At 49.5% G+C, this 20,861-nt stretch overlaps 1 protein-coding gene across 1 annotated transcript in view; it reads left to right on the top strand.

Annotated features, from left to right (window-relative positions):
• Positions 1 to 20,861, top strand: part of PAN3 (poly(A) specific ribonuclease subunit PAN3) — a 1,023,990-nt gene that overhangs the window by 9,028 nt on the left and 994,101 nt on the right. The gene's annotated exons all lie outside the window — the stretch shown is intronic.

The raw sequence follows: 20,861 nt of genomic DNA, 5'->3' as shown, positions 1-20,861 counted from the left end.
CCATCACGATGTCGAGCTTGGCTCCTCCCTCAGACTACATGTCATTTAACAGCAATACTACATATTAGTTTTAGTATTTACACATTAAAAATAAGTGTTCGAACACCTTGGAATTTCGGACATTGAGATGACGGGTACCTGGTGTTAATACACCTAAAAGAGGCTTATAACAGTAATGTGAATATACTTAAGTTTCTTTAAAGAGACCAATGCGGCGGACCAAGGTCCAGCACTTCTATTCCAAAGTAAGATAAAGTCCTTTTTTCCGTGCACATCTGTCCTGAGCTTGCTGCACTTCCGCTCCACTGAGGATCAGACAAGACGCGAAGGTAAGGACGGCGCACCAGAGATTGTCAAAGAAACTGTAAATGTATTCAAAATATCCTTTATTCCATAAGTTAGTTTCTTAAAATGTGCACCTCTGGAGGACGGTTAGATATTATTTTGGCACACACCGTTGCAATCTACATATTGGGGCAATTGCTACCCCTATGATTTTACCTCTGGAGGAAGGGAAATCGATATTTATACTCCACGACTGTCTGCATATATTCAGGGATTCGCTGTATGATCTAATTCACGTTTAATACAGAGCCCTGACGAACTTATGGAGTAAAGGATATTTTGAATACATTTACAGTTTCTTTGACTTCATCTCTGGTGCACAGTCCTTACCTTCACAAATTTACTTAAGTTGACAGGTTTAGGCTGATTGAAAGAACGTTCATTCAGAGGAGCAGGTGGGTCGGGGTTGCCCACATAAATTGGTACAGTTGGAATGTAAGGTTCATTGATATGTTGTCAAATAAATTTACGTAAAATTACATAGTACAAGGTTTACCTATGTGAGGTTTTTGTAATGGAAAGACTTACTTAGTGCTGTTATCGAATATCATTGATTTGGCCAATGGCCTACTATGATTTTACTCATTATTAATCAAGTGTTTTTTTATTCTTGTGTACATGATGAATTAAATGTCTTTAATTGTGAAATTCCACTTGATTTAAAATAGGCTTGCGGCTTAATTCATTTTGTAATGTTAGGAGTCAAGCGATATACCGCAGATAAAGTGTTTACACCTATAATGTATGTATATAAATCAAATTATTAAATATTTGAATAGGATTTTTTGGGGGAGTTGTATGGTTACTTGTAGCTCTTTTCTGAGATGTCAATGTATACGCTATAGTAATTAATTGATGTTGTATTGGAAAAATAAGGGTTTTAATTGGTAACGTCCAAGGAACAGTCCATGCCAGGTGTACTATTTAGAAGAGCATATTTGAAGGTCATTGGTGATGCTACTACTGTTGGGAGAAATAAAGGATGTTAATGTTGTTTTCCCTTTCTTTTCAAAGTGCTGAACTTGGTAATTACGATTTGGGTGACAAGTGGAAACAAGTGCTTACCTTGAGATCGTGCAGTTCCAAGCAGCATTGTCTGTTTTTTATTTTTTAAAGAAAAATAAGTTAGAGTAGTTGTCCTAAGCTAATGAGCCCTTTGATCAACTTGAAGCTATATCCTAAGATTAATACAAAAGATCATATTCTTTTGTTTTGCTATTTGGGCCTATGAATATGTAACAAATCAAGAGTAAAATCACAGTTCATTTCAGAACTTGTTAATTGGTGCAGCACAGTGATATGTTTTCTTGGGTTTAAGATTGACTGAACCTGTATTTCATTATTTTACGGTTCAAATGTAGTCTGTAAGGGATAATCATTGGCTCATTTATAATCTCTTCATTTTTTGTAACCAATGTGACCAACTATGAAATATGACAACAGCTCCAACTACCCTGCAGCTGGTTACTGACAGATGTTAGCAGCACCGGTATTCGAAGCATATTATTTGGCTGTGCAATTACAGTGGATCACAGTGGGTAGCAGGGAGACAGAACCCAGAGAGCCATTGGGATAATTTGTTCCCACCTTGCACAGACTGCGCAGAGTATTGTTGCAAACGAGACGCCATGCAGAAGGCGTTACCAGAGAACGGCAAGTCGTGATTAAATGCTGGGCCCGTTCCCTTAAATAAAAAAATAAAAAGGTGGAAAGTCCCTTATTCATCTGAATTCCCCGTGTGTGCTCACCTTGTTGTCTCAAGGGGGAGATTGGAGAGGACTGACTGAGTGGGTCACAACAGGGGCAACACAACTAGGTGACTTCTTCAGAAACATAGAGCTGCTCCCTTTTGAGGAATTCATTACGGAATTTAACATAATACAGGGCCATTTCCTGTACTCAAAAGAAGCAACGGTGAGGGTACCACACACTGTAGCGCAGAAAAGAACCCAAATTCACAAATAGAAATAACACAATTGTCTATTTTGATTTAACGTCCGATCAGAACCCCAAGAGGATCCACCGTCCTAAGATCCAAAAATGTCCAATACAATTCCAATGATTAAAGGGAGCTGTCCATACTTCTTGAAAATATTTTCAAGAAGTATGGACAGCTCCCTCTAATCATTGGAATTGTACAGGGCCATTTCCTCCTACATGGAGCAGTGAAATGGCTTTCCGTAAACACTGGAAAATGGAATTAGAAGAACCTCCGCCTCAAAAACTTGTCAGTACGTACAAATAGCCTTGGGGGCAATCAAAGGAGATGTTCTGCTGCCACTGGACACACTCTGAACTAAGTGGGAGGGAAACTTGGAGGTACAGATCCCTGAGAAAAACTGGACTGATATTCTGGGGAGAATAACCAAGATATCCTGAAACCCCCGATTTAAGCTCATCAACATCTTCATTCTCAACAGAACATGCCCCACACCAGAATAAATTAATAGATACTTCAACGAAGCAGACAATGTCTACCTAAGATGTGGGACCATCTGGGGAAGACCTAATACATATGCTCTGGAACTGCCCATAGTTACGACAATACAGGAAAGAGATTACGGCAACGATAGCTGGGGCATTGGAGAAGGAAATCTCTTGCACACTGGGTCATTCCTTATTGGGCTGGTTCCCTCACACCTCTAAAACAAGGGTAGCAAGTAAATTCCAGGACCTGGCATACATATTGGCCAAATGGGAAATTGCTAGGAACTGGTGAGCACCAGGGGTACACCGGTAACAACCTGGAGAAAATGGTTTGAGAGATGGGTGGGATATGAGGTAGAGGTACTAATAAGAGAGGCAAGGAGAGACATTAGCTCGATGGAGCCTGGGCTTGGGGAATATTAGTTGACAGCTTAAAGCATCCAGAGAGACAGGCGGAGGATCCTACACCACGCTTCCCCCCACTACCACCCAAACTGAATGAGATGGGAGGAGATGAGTAGCTGACTACCCACCAACATATACGCCCCCCCCCACAGAGGAAAGAAAATATTTAGAAAGAAAACCACATAGGCCGGATATGTCTCTCAATTAGATAAACTATATGCGACCAACTGCCACTCAGAAATTGAAACATCATGGCACATTGGGGCATGTGTCAGGCAGCTGGGAAATGGGTGAAGGGTGGAGAGTGGGAGGAGGGTTCGGAAAGTTGCTTGATGATTAGCCAGCAATAGCAATAACAGCAATCAATACATGACGAATACATTTTAACAACGATGCACCCACTATAAAAGAGCAGGGTGTAGAGGCGGCTGATCATGCAGGCTGAGTCCATGAGGAGCTGCTATGATTTTTGGTGGTTTTAGCACTGCTACTGATTTCGCATATTGTTTATTTGCCGCACATGGACCCATACATTTCTTATTGCACCACCTGTCTTTCATATCATGGTGTTACCTCCTTGCTCTGTAACATGAAAAGATGTCCCAAGTTCCACTAGATAGTAAAGTATGCAGTCGTTTTTGGACATCATATGCACTCTGGAATGGTTGCTTCGGGGTGGGCTGGACACTTATGGCTGGTCAACTGAGAGTCAGTTTTAGGGATGCAAAAAAAATGGAGTTCAAATTCAAATTTCTATATAAATGTAAAAATAAAGAAGGACATAACAATCACTTGATTTTCTAGATATTTTAATATACAGGTATCTTCTTTAGCAATAGTAATTCTGCTAGTACTAAAACACAGGATGCTAAATTTTTCTGCAAGCTACTTTTAGGCTCCGGCTACAAAAGATACATTAAGTCCTGCATTTCCTCTCTATAGCAACTTTGAGGGCTGTAACATTGATCTGAACTCAAACCTAATCTTCTCCATTTATATGTTTCAGACCTTCACCCCCAGTTCTTAATGAAGAGACATCTCCATACTATATGCTAAATAGGTATTCTTGTGTAACCCTGAGACTTTTGAGCTAATGTCAAACTTGAGCAACATGCACAGCCAGCTTCAGGATTAGGTTTGTTGACCCATATCTTCAGTTCAAGATTCAGTTGAGAAAATGAGCCCCATGTTTGCCAACTATTTTCCAGAAAAGTATTGCAGAGATTTTTTTTATAAAAGGTACTAATTATGCTAAATTATATTCAAATATCTTCAACTGGAACACATTTATTCCAGTTGCACAAACCTTTCAAAATCTTATGAAATAGCTATGTACTCAATTGCATATGAAAGTGTTAGAAGTGCCTTAACATTGTAGACTTGTCGGAGAGGTCTAAAATAACGTTTACTTAATGAACAGTACAGATATAACAAGCATTGCCATAGCCAATATGTCTTGCTTTTGGGACCTTATAAGTATTTAGTTATGCAGCACAATATCCTTGGTGCAACAACATAAACTGTTGCATGGCTAAACACTTATAAGGTCCCAAAGGTAAGACTTATTGGCTATGCCAATGCTTTTATTTCTTTCTCACAAACATCCAACACTGTTTGGATATACCACAAAATCAGCTAATAATGAACTCTGAACTGCCCCTGCCATCCAACAAGGCATATTACTTAATTTTATTTCTAGAGCTGTGGACTGCTAAAGAGGCTTTCTGGCGCCAAGTGACGTAAAAGCAGTGAACTATTAAAGTCCGAATGATGTGTGTCGTTTATTCAACAAACAATCACATCCAAAGCAAGATGGCTACTGTGTTGAAGGATTCCAAGGTAGGTAGATTTGCCGCCAAGAGTAATGGGTATTAAATCTCCCCCTTCCGTTCACAAGCTTTTGATTGGATGAATTTGCAAAAGTGCCCATCTTGAAGATCGAAAGTCAGGTGTGAGTGCCTACCGTCAAAATGTGTGTGCTGGAAATTCAAAACCTATTATTCAGTCCTTTCCAACAGAACATGATAGATAGACCTTCTAACACTTGCGTGTGCAGTGTTCACTGCATAGCATCAAAGCCACGTGGCTGGCAAAGTATTCCAACATCAACAGCACTTCCCTCTCCTGATCACACAGACTTCCACTTTAAAAGCCTTCACAGCAACTTAAATTAAACATAGTACACCCGCACAACACTGAAGCTATGGATTCGACTGGTGAATGCCCTCAGAGGCAGAGTGCTCATATCAGGAATGAGGAATGGACAACCTTTTATACCAGGCAACTACATGAACCGCTAAGTCATTTGGCGCACACTTCTGAGATTCTTGGCGAAGAGACAGGCCATATTTTACAAAACATTATCAAACAGTACATAGACTAAAACCGGGAGCTGTAACCACACCAGTCAACGAAAAAAACAAAACCATGTGGAAAAGGGCACCCATAGTCAAAAAACGCTGCGGTGCAACACAGATTGTTTTAGTTATGTATTTATTTATTTTTGCAGTTTTATAAAGTGTGAACTCGACCCGAAGGTATTGATTCGTTTTACCTGAGTACCACTTGCATTACTCACAAGTTCAACACATTTTTTTAGGCATGGGGAGATTAAGTGAGTTGCCCAGAATAACAGGATGCTTGAGCCTCCCGCCAGACTCTACCCTGGTTCCCCTGCTTCAAAGTCGGCAGCTCTAGCCATTAAGTGCTGAATAAACCGCACAAATGTGCTACCCTGCTCACTTCCTCACCACCCGGTCTGTTCCCTCTCTTCAAGAAATTACACCATGTTCCAAAAATAACACAGTTTGGGCCGTGTCCCCACCATAGAGCTACACAGGCCTTTGATTCATCACCCAAGGAATGACGTGTACTCGTAGGGACGTGGCTATCATTGGTGCAGTAGGTGTAGTGGCACCAAGGCTCAGTGCCCTACGGAGCCCATTGAAATCTGAAAATTGCTGTAACTAACACCTTAATAGCATTCACACCTTACCTAGTGCCCAGTGTGCACTTTCACCAGACGTGCTCTCAGCCTGAGCTTCTCTCAGGAATGTCCTGGGTGCCAGCTTCCCCTGGCAATGCGCTCATAGTAAATTTCCCTCAGTTTGAGATCCTCTGAGCAATGCTATCGATCTGAGCTTCTTCAAATAGCGCTTTTAGTCTAAGCTTTGTCGAGCAGTGTTCTCAGTGCTATTTTCCCTCATCACTGCGCAGCATGTAAACTTCTCTCTGGAGTTTTCCGACTCCTCAGAGTAAGCTGATCTTGGCAGTGCCTGGTGGGTTGAGTTCCTCTCAGACTTAGAAGTGGTTTGAGTGTGGCCTTGCTACAGTAGTGAGAGCTTTCCGCTCCAGTTCTCGTACTGAGTTTCCCTTAGCACTGCCCTCAGCTGCGCGCTCTCAGGTGGGAGCACTCCACAGAGCGAGCTTTTCCCTGCAGTGCTGTAAGAAATGGGGGTCTCTAGTTGGCAGAGGTAGGTACCACTGTCCAAATAGGGACCCTTGCTTCTAGTCAGAAAAGGAGGAAACCCTCTGAGATAACCCCTGCTCACCCTCTAGGTAGCTTGGCACAAGCAGTCAAGGCTAATCAGAAGGCAATGTGTAAAGTATTTGTACCAACACTCACAGTAACAACACCACAAACTGAATCCACAACAGTTTAGGAAAATAAAGGTATTTAATCTAAACTACACAAGACCAAAACGACAAAAATCCAACATACACAGTTCAAGAATATGGTTTCAAAAGAGTTCTTAAGGTTGCAATAAAAGTTCTTTATGTTGCAATAAAATAATCCACAGTTGCGTGAAAAGTTCACAGTTGCGTCACGTTTCAGACACAGTACCTTTAGTTGCGACAAAGTTCCAAAAGCAGAAGCTGGTGCTGTGGAAAACAAGCGATGCGTTGCTCCTGAGACCCTGGGGAGGCGTTTGCAACAGACCCGCTGCAGCAGCGGGCGTGTTGCGACGAATCCGGTCTGTATGGGGAGGAAGGCCACTTGTCTGGATTCTGGTGCGTAGGTTCCGTAGGAAGTTTGTTCTCGCAAAGGCACGATGCGACGATCTCGCAGGGGCTGTGACGATCTCTGGGGCGACGATGCGCAATCCAGTGGTGATCCTCTCTCTCGCAACTCCTCAATGCGATGATTTCGGCGATGACTCTCGCAGTGAAGTGATGCGGTCCGCAAGCATATAAAGGCAGACAAAGGAAGGAACAAATCTTATAGGAGCCGATTATGCAAAACAGATAAAACGTAACAAATGCAACATCAGTAACTGTAACCAAGAGCAAACCCATCAGCCAGTTTCAGGTTGGGAGAAGAGTTCCACACTGTCCTGCGAGCTATCTCCGGAAGGGGGGGGGGACCGGGCAGGAGAAGCTCGGGAACAGGAAGAGTTCTTCTTGTAGTAGTGGCAGAACTCCTGGGTCTCCGTAGGAGTGTCAAAAATGCGCGATTTCCCATCAATGTCAACTCTCAGTCTTGCCGGGTACAACATTCCATATCTTAGCCCCAGATTCCTTAGGGCCGCCTTAACCTCCTGATACTTCCGCCTCGCCTCCTGAACCACGATATTAAAGTCAGGAAAGAAGGACAGTTTGTTGCCCTGCCACTGGACATCACCCATTTCGCAGGCCGACCTCAAAGCTGTTTCTCTGTCTCTGAAATTAAGGAGCCTTGCAATGATGGCCCTAGGAGGAAGGCCCCGGCTGGGGCGAGGGCCCAAGGATCTATGAGCACGTTCAACCAGAATGGTCTGTGTAAAGGTTTCCCTGCCAAATGGATCCGTTAGTAGTTGCTCCACACAGATGTCCATCCGCCCGGTGGCTGTTGTTTCCGGAACGCCCAGGATGCGAATGTTATTGCGACGACTGCGCAATTCCAAGTCCTCATTCTTTATCGCCACAGCCTTAAGAATCTTCTCCACACGCTCCAAATGTTTCAGCGACGAAGAGGCACCATCTTTAATGTCGGAGACCCTTGCCTCTACAACATCCAGTCGACGGTCGTGTGTTTGTATCTTGGAGCCCATGTCCTCCAGCTTCCTATCCAGGTCATCAAACTGGCAGTCTAGCGCCTGGAAGCCCGCCTTCATCTCAGCTAGCATGGAGGATGCGAGGGATGCAGGGTCTCCAGAGGCTGCAGGGTATGAACTCGTACCAGACATGATCGGAGGGGCGTCTAAAGCTGGGGCGGTGGATTTTCCAAATGGCAATTTGCTTTGTTTGGGGTCTTTCTTTCCCATCGCAGAAGGCACAGCAATGAATGCAGGACGATGTTACTCGAACGACGTCACCACTGCGGAAGGCCGGAAGACGATCGGCAGTTCAACCCCCAGAGGGCTCCCCTTGTCCCACTCAGGGAGCAGCAATGGCCACAGCGCAGAGACCAGGATAATGACTTGGCAGAACCAGCGTGCCCGACTGTCCAGCACTCTGGAGAAGAGGATGGAGCATTCAGGAGTCGTTGAGGCTCTCCCAGCCTTTAGAAAGGCGTTGAAAACCCACCTCTTCCCGAGGATAGGCTAGTTGCTGAAGCTGCTGTTAGATCAGGGTTCAAAGCGCCAGGATGCCCTTGGTGGTGACAGGCTGCGCTCTATAAGTATACCACAATTACAATTACAATTAGTTGAGGCGAGACAATCCGCTCAGGGGGGCCGCCTACAGGGTCGATGGTAACAATGTCCAGCAAACGAGGATGGACCACGGCACTGGTGGCGCAGTCTATGTGGACGCGCGTACTGAGACAGGGGTGGTATCCAATGTAGAGCAGACCAGGCGCACCAGGGTTCACCAACGCCGCCGCACCCCAACAGATAAGGCGCCAATTAAGTGATCCATGCTCCCTGGCCCGCAGGGAAAGGCCAGTGAATCGCAACACAGCATTGCACGTTCCACAACGTAGATTGGAGCAGCAATAAACCCCCAGCAAGCAGTTTCTCCGGTAGTGCCCATGGGTCAAAGGGTATCTTCCATGCACCCCCGGTAATCAGCTGGCAAGAGGTCTCCCCGTGGGCCGATTCCAGGGGGCCACAGCAGGAAAGGCAGAGAGCTCCCAGCCCACGAAAGGCCGCGACACCGCTGGTCGAAAGCTCCAGGAAGCGCAGTCCGGGCCGCACAGGGAGCGCCCTGAGATCTTGGGCTGCTCCCGCCGCTGTAATTCAGATGCCCAGGGATTCGAGGAGTGGCAGATCCCGCGGCAAGAGCAAGCGCCCCGGCACCATCAGAAGAGAATAGGCCATGGCCAACCCACTAGCCCGCCTGACTCCCCGCCGTAAATCAATCCCCCGGTGTGGAAACTCCCACCAGGCCCTCGAGGCACCATGCCCGAGGAGGGGCACGAAAAAAGGCAACGTCGGGGGAAGGGGGCAGGGGTGAAAGGCCCGTAGCACCGGGGATAAAAGATGTGTAGGGGATCGCAAGCCGGCCACCGGGGCCACCACTCACCTAACCCAGCTCCGTGCAGCCAACGTCCAAAGGCAGCCCCCGATCCACAGCACGGCCACACGCCGCGACGAGTTCTCAGGAATTCGGGGACTCCGGGTCCTCTAAGTTGAGCGCAGACGGTACCGCTTACCGTACTGGAGCAGATGGCGCGTTCATGTAGTTCTGTTAGGGCTCCTACATGGGCAAAAACGGAGTCTGTCGTGCAAGGTCGGCGGAGCTTCAGTCAGACAAGGCCATCTTGGTCGCGTCCGTGGCCACATCCCCTTTCAAGCTATTCTTCAGGAGGACAGAAGGCTGTCTGGATGCTAGCAACTGCAAGTGGCCAGTAGAAAAACTGGGCAACAAAGGGGCGCATTTTTGTAAGTTTCTTTTCTTTGAAAGTGACATAATTCAACTTGGGCATCAAGTTGGGTTCAATGCCACAATTTCATACCATTTAAGTACCCATTCATTTTTTTTTTTTAAATAGTTTTTATTAACTTTTTCGTCAAAGGAAAAACTGTCACAGTACATCATTTGTTGTTAGAGGTGTTACAACAGTATAAACATGCCAATGGGATTTATACAATAATCTGTGAATACGTGGATTGGGGTCACTGATATGCCGGTAACTGATGCAGAGTGAGGGCGGGGGGACACCTGGGGAAAAAAGGAGTGGGGAACCATATGGGGGAAGAGAAAGATTGACAACACGGGTCGTGTGGCTGCAGGTGAGAGCGGAGAACACACCCCAGTGAGGGGAGAGAAAACCGGGGGAAGAAGGGGGGGGGGGATGTAGAGAGGTGAAGACTGAGGCAGGGGAGCAGGATTAGACAGGTTGTACAGAGCACATTTGTGGAGACGGCGATGGGGGGCTGTGGAAGGGAGGCACAGAGCGAGAGCTGGGGAAGTGAAATGTGGTGTAGGGAGGGGAGACTAGGTCATGTGCATACTAGAGAGGCATTGGTGCTGTTGGGGACGTGGTGGCATGTTCGGGGTGTCGCGTGTTTGGGCAAGCATGAATTGGTGGGATAATGTGGCCCATTCCAAAGATATAGTGTGTTTACGCTGGCCTTTTGCCTCCTCCTCCTGTAGTGTGTCTTCCTCCGTCATAGCCCATTTTTTCACGGCGCCCACCCATGTCTCGAATGAAGGCCCGGCAGCCGCCCGCCACTGCATGGCTATGTTCCTTTTGGCTAAAAGCAGGGATAGAGCAGCATATCTGACCTGTACCTGTGTCTTTGGCCTGCGAAAGATCTCTAATGCAACTGCCTCCCAGGAGCGCAAGTCTGTGATGCCTGAGAGGGTGCAGATGTAGTCTAGTATGGCCGACCAGTATGGCTGAAGGGTCGGGCAACTCCAAAACATGTGTAGAAGGTGTGCGTCCGGGGATTGACATCAGCGGCATAGGAACTGAGTGTCAGGGTAGAATCGCTGTAGGCGTGCAGGGGACTGGTAGGCCCGGTGTAAAATGTAGTATTGTATATTTTTAAATCTTGTGTTTCTCAAGACTTTCTTTGGGAATTCCAGCGCCCTCTCCCACTCCTGGTCGTGCAGTTGTCGTCCAAACTCGTCCTCCCAGGGCGCCCTCAGAGTGAGTAACGGGTGGTGTGTGAGTTCCCTGATTGACTTATACAGCCACGTAACAAGGTGTCTGCCGCAGCTCATGTAAAGGATGGTGTGAATCACAGGGTGCGTCGCGGATTCACCCGCTCTGAGGTCGCTGTGTGGACGAAAGCAGTCTATGAGTTGATGATGTGTCAGGAACTGTCCAGGTGGGAGGTCGTGGTCTTCCATGAGTCTGTCGTACGGGCGAAGCTGCCCCTCTGCGAACAGTGCCTCCGCCTCTGTGACCCCCGCTTCTGTCCATGTGTGCACCATGGTGCTCGTGAAGTACGAGTCCACCCCACCAGTGGTAGTCGCGGGGAATAACAAGGAGTCCCTGGTGCCATATGGTGAATTCGCATCATACATTGGCGGGCCACAGACACCTGTAAGGGATAGGATCGGCGAGACTTGGGGCCGGGAAGCAGCAGACGAGAGAGTTTCTCGTATGGGGATAGGGCCGTGTGGTGTGTGCGTTTCCCCGGAGTGTCTGCCAGCTGTCCAGTACGACAGCCACTGGAGTTGCGCTGCCAGGAAGTACGTCTCGAAGGCGGGGTGCCCAGGCCCTCCTGTGTAGTGGGCAGCTGGAGCTTGGCGAGGGCTATTCTATGTCGACTTTTTCCCCACACGAGTGTGCGCAGTAACGTGTCCAACTCGTAGAAAAAGCTTCTGGGTGTCACAACCAGTAGGTTGGTGAAGTAATACAGTAGTCGGGGGACGATGACCAATTTTACCGAGCGCTACACGACCGATAGGGGCCAGTGGGAGGGTTCTCCAGAAGCCCACCGAGGCGCGGATGCTGGCGAGAACTCTGCAATGATTGCCCTCGTAAATGTCAGCGGGTAATGGATAGAGGTGGACCCCCAGATAACGAGGGGCGCCCGTGGTCCAAGAGAGGGTCTGTGTACCGATCCGGACTTCCCGAGGATCAGGGGGATGGTGCAAAGGCTACACCGCTGACATCTCCCACTCGGAGGCCGGATGCCTCTGCAAACTCGGACAGGGTCGTCCATATGGGAGTTAGGTCCTCGGCGATGTCCCGAACATACAGTAGAAGATCGACCGCGTACATAGAGATCGTATCGGCTAAGGGAATGCCCCAAGCTACGCCCTTCCGGCGTAGACGGATCGCCAAAGGCTCCACGGCTAGGGGGAAGATCAATGGCGACAGAGGGCAGCCCTGTCTGGTACATCTCTGCCCCGCTGCGTGTTGAGAGGGGTATTTGCCAAGCCTGACCCAAAATGTTAGGTTAGTGTTAAGAAGCTGAGTGTATTGTAGTAGGGTGGGACCTATTCCCCTCCGGCGGAGAACTGCAAGGAGGTATGGCCAGGTCACTGTATCGAAAGCTTTTTCGAGATCTAAGATAATGCATGCCGCGCGGGGAAAGGCGTCACCCACCTGATCTTGAATATGAAAGACCCGTCTGATATTCTGGGATGTGTTCCTGCCGGGGACAAAACCATTTTGGTCTGGGTGTACTAGGGGGCGAAGTATCTGTTCGAATCGGGTGGCCAGAATTTTCCCCAGGAGTTTGCAGTCAGCGGAGAGAAGTGTGATGGGGCGGTAAGAGGACAGCTGTTGCGGGTCTCTGTGGGGTTTGAGAAAGGATACAATTACCGATTCCCGGAGAGACTGTGGGAGTTCCCTCCGACCGAGAGCGTCAGCGAACATGGCAGTCAACCGGGTGGTCAACACTGTGGAGAATGTACTGTAGTACTCAAGAGGTAGCCCATCCAGGCCTGGGGCCTTGTTCCGAGCCAGGCAGCGTATCGCACTGGAGATGTCGGCAGCTGTATTTTCGCATCCAGGGCATCCCTGGTTGCCTCTGTGATATGGGGAGGTGGCAGTGGGTCTAGAAACTGGGAGACTGCTTCCTGCCGATAGTGTGCCTGGGTGCTGTACACGTCCGCATAATAGTGTTGGAACGCATCGAGTATGTCTTGTTGAGAGCGCACCAGAGTACCCGCGGGAGTCCGAATTTCGGTAATGGGTGTTGTGTCCGAGTCTTGACGCTCCAACCACGCCAGTAGTGTACCAGTTTTGTCAGGCTCCTTATGTACTCACGTAGCATAAGCTCGGAAATTGAATTTTCGCATGTCTGCTAGAGCCGTGGCGTACTTTGTATTGGCCTCGGCTACCTGGGCCACCGTGGCCGACTGAGCATCCTCCTTCTTGGTGAGTGTCGCTAGTGTACGCTCTGAGTCGGCGAGTGTGTGTTCAAGTGTGCGGCGGGCCCCCGTTATCTGTTTAATACAAGCGCCCGTGCAACTATTTTGAACGCGTCCCATTCCACGAGTCTGGAGGTGGCCGTCCCTGTGTTATGGGTAAAATATTCTTGGATCGTCTGCGCATGATCGTGTCTATCTATATACCTGGTCCGTGAGGCAGTCTTTCGGGAGGCGCCAAGTGGGAACCGGAGGGTGGGGTGGCCTCCAACGGAGACCTAGGATGTGAGCGTCGTGGTCTGAGATCACGCAGCTTAGGTAGTCGGTGTGTCGGACCTTGGGTATTAATGACGGAGTGCACAGAAATCTGTCAAGTCTGGTCCGGAGATTATGTGGGATGGAGTGGAATGAATACAACCGGCTCTCCAAGCGTCTACTAGTGACCAGTGTGCGACCCAGCGGCGGAACCTTCCCGAACGTGTGTGTGCTGGGGAATGTGGGGGTGGTGGGTGGGACCTGTTGAGTGTAACGTCGAGCTCACAGTTATAGTTGCCCCGCAGTATCTACGGCAGCGTGGCGAATTGGGCCAGCACCCCCGAGAGGGAATCCCAGTACCTATCCTGCTCAGTATTGGGTGCGTAGATGCTACCTAATAGGACTGGCTATCCGTCCAGCAGGACATACCTTCCCTCCTTGTTCACTACCCTGCGTGTCTCCTGAAAGGGGGTGCCTGGGTGAACCCAGATGAGCGCGCCGCGTGCCGAGTATTATGTAGCGCATAGAATTCCACACCAACGGGATCTTAGTTTGTCTGTCTCCGCAGCTATAAGATGCACTTCTTGTAGGAACGCGATTTGGGCTTGTTGGCGCTTAATGTATGTGAAGGCCGTGTATCTCTTACGTGGCGTGTGTAAGCCGCGCACATTCAGGGTGAGTATATTAACGTCTGCGTGCTGCATGGGTCGGCATGTGTAGAGCGGTCTGCGCATTGATGTGGCTGCTTGAACATGTCTGATCGTGGTGGCGCTGCGAGTGGAGATAGCCCCCGTTTGCCCCCTTCGTGTGTGTCACCTGTCCTAGTGCTCATGTCTTCTGTGGGGTATAGGGGATGAGAGAATGGGGTAAACAAAACCAACAACTGGATGGGAAAACTGTCCCAATACATGGGGCGCATCGGCAAGCTCGATGCGTCCAAACTAGCTCTCCTTGAACCAGGGAGCTAAAAGTCCAATCTTAGGGGTGGCAGGCCGAGCCTGCGAGGCGGGTTCCTTTACGCAACATCATGTCCTGACAGGAAGCGTGGGTGGTCCCCGGGCGGGGTGCCCACCGGTAGTGATCCTCCAGCTGAGCATGTTGTCGGGTTGCAGCCATTGATATCATTATTGAGCAGAATCGGCGATCATGGAAGTGACTGGGGACATGGTGACTGAATCATCTATTGGATGGAGTGAATTGCTGTCCTCCTCGCTGCTTGATGAGAAAAGATGAGGGATCCCCACAGCGTCGTCCTCCGATTGGGGAGCCCCAAGGTCCGCTACAGCCTGAAGGGCCCTGCGGCGTTCCTGCATAAGCTGCTCCAGGTCCGGTGATTCAACGTCTTGGCGTTTGGTGGGATCTCTCCAGTTCTGTTGTCCCTGCTGTTGCTGTTGTTGGGTGGCTCTCCTCCTGTTGCGGGGTGCCCTTTGGTTGCGTTTCTGTGACTGGGTCGCGGTCGATCCACGTGCACAGTGGAGATCAGCCCAGTCACATGCTTCCTCGGCCGTAGAAAAAAAGTGCGTGGAGCCAGCATGGATTACTTTCAGGCGGGCAGGGAAGAGTAGGCAGTACTGTACGTCATTCTCCCGTAGGCGCAGTTTCACCTCAAGGAAGGACGCCCTGAGTTTTTGTACCGCCTTGGCGTAGTCCGGGAAGATCATGATGTGTTGGTTTTCGACCTGCAGAGGACCTGCTTGTGTAGCTGCCCGCAGCACTGTGTCCCGGTCTTAGAAATGGAAGAATTTCACCAGTAAAGGGTGAGGGGCCTTGCCAGGTATCTGTCTTCCGGTTGGGACCCGGTGGGCCCGTTCCAGTGAGAAGAAGGCGGTGCGGTCCTTAGTCGGTGTGAAGGATTTCACCCAGGCCTCTACATATTCGATGGGGTGTGTCCCCTCGACCCCCTCCGGCAGTCCTATCACACGTATGTTGCATTGCCGAGAGCGTCCTTCCAAATCGTTCAGCCGGTCCTCCACCTCGGCCAGGCGGTCCATGGCCGTTCGGGGTGTTAGTTGCTGGGTCTTTAGAGTGGGCTGTACTTCTGCTAGAGTCTTCTCCCCCTCCCGAACCCTATCTGTCAGTTTCCGCTGGTCATCGCGGATTAGGTTAATGTCTGTGGTAAGAGTGCCCAGGCGTTCTTCCATGGAAGCCCTGGAGAGTTCAATGGCCGCTAGGACTCGGTCTAGTTTGTCGGATATGGAAGTGTCCGGTTGTGGCGGAGGTATTTTTTTGAGGGTGCTAGTGCGGGGTTTGTTTTCCGGCGCTGTTTCAGGGACCACCTTCTGCTGTGTGGACCTTGGCTTCCCCATGGCCAAGATCCGAGGCATGGTGCCCGCGTTAGTCTTCTTCGAGCACAAGTCTGGGGCCGGGGTGTCAGTGTCTTGCGTGGCAGTCGTGTGACCCGTTGCCTTCTTGTGGTAGGGGGCGTAATGTGCTCTAAGGTCTCCAGCGCCCCAGCGGGGGCTGCCTCGTTGTGTCGCCAGCTGTGCACGTCTGGGGGGGCTCCACCACGCACAATCTATCCTGCGCCGACCCTCTCAGCGCGCCTGCGCTTACAAGCAGGGTGGAGGATCACCTCTCTACGGTAGTCTGGTTCCCACCCAGCAGTGATGGACTTGTATGTATCCAGGGGGGTCCACCCTCCGCGGAATGACCCGTGATGGGGCTTCGTCTCTGTCCAATTCAATCAATTTTGGCCGTCATTTTAAGGTCGGGCACCGGCGATTTGGAGGCAGGTGCGCCAGTAGAGTGTCCAGGTTGGCAGGGGGTCACACAGGAGGGGGGCCACGAGGTTGCTATCAAGGTTTGGCACTCACCGGGCCTCTGGGAGGGTAGTCGGCGTCGAGGTAGTCCCATCGCGGCCGCCATTTTGGAATCGGGCAGGTGTCTTCGTGGAGGGCCCTCGCCAATTTTCCGGTTTCCCAGGGAGGGAAACCGAGCCTCCTGGGCTGCCGTGTGTGCCGGGGGGGTTAAGGCCTCTTCAGACTCCCGTAGCGGTCCGTGATGTGGTGGTGTCTTCCCACGTGGACTGGCCATCTCCGCCGCTCCGGGGGTTATCTCCAGCAGTCCGCCAGCATCAGGTGCGATTGGCGGGCACTACGGCCGGGGGCAGATAGGGCCGCTGTGTCTTCGTAGCTGGTCACATGTGCCCGCTGGATAGTGCAGGTCCGGCGGGTTGCGGTTGTCGGCCCCGTCCCGGTCAGCGCTGAGCCGCCGCCATCTTGGGCTCTGGTCCACGGGACCGAGTCGGCGCCGGTTTCTGCTCTTACGGTGCAGGGCAGCCGGGTTTCTCTGTAGCCTCCGGCGTCTCTGGTGATCCGGTGTCTGGAGGTGTATTTTTTGACCCCGAAAGGCCGGGAATCCACTGGCTATTGGGCCGGCCGACCGCGGAGCCTCATCAGTCAGCAGCCGCCATCGTGGCCCGCTATGCCACGCCCCCATTTAAGTACCCATTCATGCCACTTTCACACAGCATTTAGTGCTTAATACCATAACATGCTCTCTTGCTGGGAATGTATTGTTTGAAAACCAAGTGGCCCAGAGACTGATCCACAGATATATCTTTCCCTGGAACATCAGTCTCTGAGAAATTATCTGCTAAATGGTCGAGGACAGGCCAAATTGTTAAGAGATGGTCACATTCAGGGTGATCTTGTGGCAATTCTGTAGCATTATCCACAAAAAACAACCTCTTCTGTGGAAGCAAATACAGATTTCAACTCATGATTTCAGGAAATGTAGCAGTTCCCTTCAAGGGACCAGTAGACCAATATAAAGACAATGCTGGCTTCCTTAGCTATCCCAATCAACTAAGTCAAACCCCCAGAACAGCTTAATCTCTTTGAGATTTGTGGGCGTCCACCGGGTAGCTCTAGAGTGGGTCTTAAATGTGGCACTCTTGCCCCTCTAGAACAGTTCTGCATGCAAATTGGTCTGCACAACAATATCACAAGAAAACCATAATCAATAAATAGTTTGAAGAAATTGTTAAGCAACACGTTATCTGTATTAACTCTACACCCCTCAGCATCCCTACAGGCAGGCAAAACTGACTACACCATGTTAGGGGCAACCTAGGGTTCAGCACTTCCAGTGGAAAACCTTCCAGCCCCTGGCTGTGATCCAGTTTGCTCTTGCTGCATATCAGTGTTCTCTAAATGAGAAACTTTATCAGCACTAATACTGAATTCATCATCAGATGATTCATCTCGGACAGAAAATTTACTGCCAGAATCTTTAACTTGGTCTGGCCTTCTGCCTCAGATACAGGGTATCGTCTCAGAACCATGCTCAAAGGCAGGTTAAAAAAGCAAATCAACAACTTGCTTTGTGGTCAGCCTGCAGGCAGCCATAATGCTTACTAATGAAACTAACACAACAGACGACAATAATAAGCCATACTGTTTCAAATGAGTACTAAACAAACCGTGGCTGTATCAAACATATCTATTGACATACAGTGGAAACAATGTTCATTGCAAACCACACAATTAACTTTATACTCCATAAAGATACATCTCACTTGCCACATACAGCTAGACCGATGATCAACTGAACCTACTCTGCACAGCCACCTCAAGCACCAAAGATATTCCACTAGAAAGGAAAAACTAAAAACAATTACACTCGATACAGATCTTGCTCAAATCCAAATTTGAATTTGAAACACAAGATAGCATAAGCTATATATACTACAAGAGTTAAAAAATACCTTCAAGCAGGGCAATGATACTCATTACATGAAGTTTCTTTACCAAACACATGCAACTACACTAACTGCAGATCTACCAGTGCAGAAACTGCAAGCAAGAGTCTCCACCAGAAAAATCAAAAGCTATGCACTTCAATGAAAAGGATAAAAAAAACATTAAGTTCTCAAATGCAAATGATGACAAGAAATAAACAGTTAACATTATAAAACACAATGAAGCCTGCCCATGGGGGCACATCAACCTCACCAATGTCCATTTGACCCCAAGGGTGGCATAAACTAAAGGCTCGGAGGGGAGGGACCCTTACCCCATCCACCAGCCAAATGCCAGTTCACACACGCCACCAGCCAAATGCTACTTCACTCACCGCCATCCAAACACCAGTTCTATTTCACTCACTCACACTTATTCTCGGTCTCTTACTTAATCCCTAGTGTCCATCGGTTTTCCGCCTCTCCCACCGCCCCCCGTTGGCAGATAGGCCTAAAAATGTCTAATCTGCCCCTAAATTAAGATGCTTTGCCAACACATGCTTGTTATCACACTTAAGGTAAATCTGTTATTTTTTCAAACGCTTTGTGAAGTGTGTGTATAAGCTTTGTTTATGGTAGGCACGGGAGAGCCAATGCAGCAACTGGAACCCAGTTCCAGTTCGGTAGCTTTGGATGTTTCGCCACTTCTTCCCTATTGAGAACTGAAGGAGAGTTCATTTGTTTTTGCGCTGCGTTCCTCATGCACGTCTCACCACCTGCGCTGCTCTCTTTTACCTGCCTCTTTCCTGTTGCGTTGAATTGTGCGCTTCCCCAATTGCCTACCCTGCTCCCGCGCCCTTCATGTTGCTTTCGCGTCCCTCCGGCCCTCTCCACGTTGCTTTCGTATCCATTCCCTCACCCAACCCCATATTGCTCTCACATTCAATGGTGTTGCCTCTGCACCGCCCAAACCTCTGCCTTGTTTATGTTAATGCCGTACAACTAATTGTGACTGACTTCCGTTCCTACTGAACCAGGCTGTAAGACTGGTGTTTCTGGCAGTGGGAATACAGATTTTTTTTAAAAGATGTCTGTTCGGAAGTCTGCTTAGTTCGCCTAACTCTGTCATGGCCGCGCATAGCACAAGGCTCCGCCCAGAAGGTATAGTATTACTGACAGTGGCAGCATAGGTTGTAGGCTTTAATGCTGTCTTGCAGCAACAGATAGCTGGCTACTCATACTTTCAAGAAGCAGAGCACGCAAATCACACAGAATTCAGGCAAAGGGCAAAAGCTGGACGGGCTACTGCACCAGCACAAACCCCCTTCCGACACCACCCTTCCTTTAAAACTCGAGGACACAGGAGCAGCCTCATCACCCACTGGAACAAGCAGGAACACCCCGCCCCATGGTTCCACCCGTTCTCACACCTAGTGAGTCTGTGCCATCGGCTGCAGATGTCTTTGTTTGCACCCTTTCAAATTCATTTGGGAAATAGCTTTTAGGCGTAATATTTGTGAAGGTAAAAAATTAGATTGGCTGCTCAGCTGAAGCATTCTTTGCCCATGAATTTGCCAAGCCCCTCAAACTGTTCATCACAGAGCAGCTTAATCACAATATGTTGATGCCGATAATGTGAATATAGATCAAGTAGTTATCATGGCAAGCACAGTGCCTAATGCAGAGTTTGCTGCAGTGTGCTAAGTTCCTGACTGGCAGAGCGTCTGCACAGTAAGCTATCCCATCAGTGAGCAGCAATGATATTAGAGCAGGGAACTTTTCTCTCTTGATTTGACGATTTGATGACATTGAGCTGTTTGAGTTCCCCGTCCATGCTGCTGCAGTCCAAATATGGGTTACTACTTTACTTGGAGCATGCCTAAAGTAATTGGCAGAACCACTAGACCCCAAAGGCAACGCCACTCACACACGCAACGCCACTCACACACGCAACGCCACTCACACACGCAACGCCACTCACACACGCAACGCCACTCACACACGCAACGCCACTCACACACGCAACGCCACTCACACACGCAACGCCACTCACACATGCAACGCCACTCACACATGCAACGCCACTCACACATGCAACGCCACTCACACATGCAACGCCACTCACACATGCAACGCCACTCACACACGCAACGCCATTCACACACGCAACGCCACTCACACACGCAGCGCCACTCACACACGCAACGCCTCTCAACCCACGCAACGCCTCTCAACCCACGCAACGCCTCTCAACCCACGCAACGCCTCTCACCCACGCAACGCCTCTCACCCACGCAACGCCTCTCACCCACGCAACGCCTCTCACCCACGCAACGCCTCTCACCCACGCAACGCCTCTCACCCACGCAACGCCTCTCACCCACGCAACGCCTCTCACCCACGCAACGCCTCTCACCCACGCAACGCCTCTCACCCACGCAGCGCCTCTCACCCACGCAACGCCACTCACACCCACGCAACGCCACTCACACCCACGCAACGCCACTCACACCCACGCAACGCCACTCACACCCACGCAACGCCACTCACACCC

Source organism: Lissotriton vulgaris, chromosome 8 (assembly GCF_964263255.1).
Source record: "Lissotriton vulgaris chromosome 8, aLisVul1.2, whole genome shotgun sequence".
NCBI lineage: Eukaryota > Metazoa > Chordata > Amphibia > Caudata > Salamandridae > Lissotriton > Lissotriton vulgaris.
Note: the sequence above shows the minus strand (reverse complement) of the source record. Positions and strands in the feature narration are given on the sequence as shown.